The sequence below is a fragment of the Bos mutus genome, chromosome 17, assembly GCF_027580195.1.
Source record: "Bos mutus isolate GX-2022 chromosome 17, NWIPB_WYAK_1.1, whole genome shotgun sequence".
Lineage (NCBI taxonomy): Eukaryota > Metazoa > Chordata > Mammalia > Artiodactyla > Bovidae > Bos > Bos mutus.
The window spans coordinates 27,110,958-27,113,663 of NC_091633.1; the positions used below are offsets into that span (position 1 = coordinate 27,110,958).

At 43.8% G+C, this 2,706-nt stretch overlaps 1 pseudogene; it reads right to left on the bottom strand.

The window, feature by feature from the left end:
- Window positions 1-632: 632 nt before the first annotated feature.
- Window positions 633-2,324, bottom strand: LOC102283084 (sec1 family domain-containing protein 1 pseudogene; annotated as a pseudogene).
- Between the last annotated feature and the right edge of the window lie 382 nt (window positions 2,325-2,706).

The window sequence follows — 2,706 nt, forward strand, 5'->3', positions numbered from 1 at the left end:
TGGACCAAGGAGCCTTGTGAGCTACAGTCCATGGTGTCACAAAGAGTCGCACATGACTAAAGCAATTTAGCAAGTATGCATAAGAACTCAAGGTGGGGAAGGTGTGGTTTCCCAAAGCAAAATCAGGGTTTCTTTGGGAAGCAGAGGGAATAAATGACACTCCAAACAATAGATATGTGATACGGGCCATTTGTGTCCACAGCGATCGCAGCAGCTTCCACTTGACAGTGGCTGGAGCTTGACACAGGCCTGTGAGGCACATGAACCCACCCCTGGTGTCCTGATGACAGCCCCCTAAAAAGCAGCTCTGAACCCTGGTCCTGCCTGGCCCAATGAGGCCTGTACTGTGGGATGTGTGACATGGAGCTGCCCCCACGCAGGGTGATCCCTTTGTTAAGCCACCGAAGATGAATTAAGGCACCAACGTACCTGGAGGTGTCCTGGGGATACAAGGAATCAAAGATGGAAACCATCAATGTCAAGTCAGGAATTAATTCTGTCATGTCGTCACCACTGTTAGGAGGACTCATTAAAGCTGAACAAGAATCAAAGGGTGATTTGCCAGGAAGGAAATAAAGACCCTCATGACAAAGTGGGGGGTGGGAGAGGGCAGTGCACTGAGTCTCACTGCATCAACTCAAGCTGTAAATTAAACTGCAGTTGATGGGATGGGATCTGGGTCTGGAGAGGCACAGACAGCAGTTTGGGGAGCTCCTCCTGATGGTTAAACTCCAGGCCTCTCCTTTTTTCCCAAGTTGTGACAGCTGTTTCATGAACTGTGTAGTATGAAAAAGTCAGCAGCAGCCTATAAAACATGTTTCCCTCGTTTCCCTTTCTGTTGTCAACAAGCTTCTGATATTCAATGTAGTTGCCTTCTCCCAACACAAAAACAATTGCTTCTTGGAATGAATTTTTGTTCCTCAGAACTGAGCCGTCACCGCCTGGCAGCATCTGGGATCAAAATATCTACAGTCATCGGTTTCACCGTTTGACGTCATGTCCCTGAAGACAGGTAGGTTGTGCTGTTTCTGTCCCGCCTTTGTCGCTCTTGCCATCATACACTGCGATCTTGTGTTGGGGACTCGTTTGGCAATGCCTGAGATGGCAGGAGCTGAAGCCATCCTAGCAAAAGCCTTCCTCTGTTTGATATATTGTAAGGAATTAAGGTTGCATCCTGCGTCAGTTCCAGCTTTTTGGTGTGGCTCCAAATCAGCCTCAGAAGCTGTTTGCTGTGCACTTACATGATAGATAAGAAATGCCTCATTTATCTCCTGGATTACCTGCGTCAGAGTCTGATATTTCTTCTAGAAGAGATTTGCCCAGGAAAGCTTTGCTCATTATTTTTTCTTTTTTTTTTTTTCTTTTTAGGGTCCAAAACCTCATCTAACTATACATTTTTTCTTTATATTCAAAACATACATCCAGTTTTCGTGCCTTTACATGTCCTAAGACAGCAGTGGCAACATTTTATGGAGATCAGTAAGTCTTTGTCCCCTCTCCAAGGTCTTCTGGCAAAGAACCAAAAGCTGAGGATACCTGAGCAGTGTTGTCAGGAAGCATCCTCGTGGCCCCTTCATCTTTCCCTTCTGGTCCCATACTTCTCAGGCGTTTGACCTCATCTTCTGGTGCTCTGCTCTAAGATTCTAGTTCTTGCTGAACTGATTCCCAAACCTCTGGGAAGGGACTTCCTTTACGTTTCTGCCAAAATGTATCAACTGGAGTTAAATCATACGACTTCCTGGTTTTTTCTCTAGGTCACACTAGCACCAGCCAGGGACTTTTTCACTCCTGAAGATTCCTCCAGGTTAACTCTGTGTACATGGAAATCCACTACATCACACGCGTAGGATTGATATGTCCAAATATGATGTAAAGGAGTTGCCAGATCCATGTTTCTGTCAACAGGAGTGAAGAAGGCTTTGAAAGCTGAGGCTGCCAGCTCCCAGTGCATCACCTGTAGTAAAACCATTTTTTGGCATCTCTTAGATGTTCCGGAAACTTCTTATCTATTTTCACTGCTCTCATTTCCATTGCTGTTCCTGCTAATTATCTGATTATAGGAAGAGTACCCAGCATAACAGAAAAGCAGAAGAGGCTGTCAACATTCCGGTTCGTAACAGTTTTCATTTCCGCATTTGTGATTTCTGAACTGTTAATGGCACAATATGAAACATTTCCTCATTTTTGATTGTATCTAGAGGCATATCATTTTCCAAAGTAATAAAATTGAGATACTGATCAAAAGCTGGATACTTGAGTAACTGCATGGCTGCTACTTCTACATTTGCAATATATTCCAGTTTACTCCTTGAAAGGGCAGAAATAAAGTTGTTGTTTTTTTTTTTCATGTGTTAACTCAATCTACTTTTTTTTTTTTTTTAAATTTTTTTTATTATTATTTTTTTACTTTACAATATTGTATTGGTTTTGCCAGAAATAAAGTTTAAATAAGCTGGTTCACATAGAGTTGATTTAAAAGAACTAAAGTAGTGGTTTATTATAAAAGGATACAACCAGGAACAGCCAGATGGAAGAGATGTGTAGGGTGAGGTATGGGGAAGGGGGCGGAGCTTCCATGACCTCCCCAAGAAAGCATTTCTCCAAGTCTCCAGGTGTCCACCAGCCAGAAGCTTCCACCCACCTTTGCCACTTGCCTCCAGCTCAAACCTGCTCTTCTCCCTGGGCCAAGCCCTCCGACACTCCCCT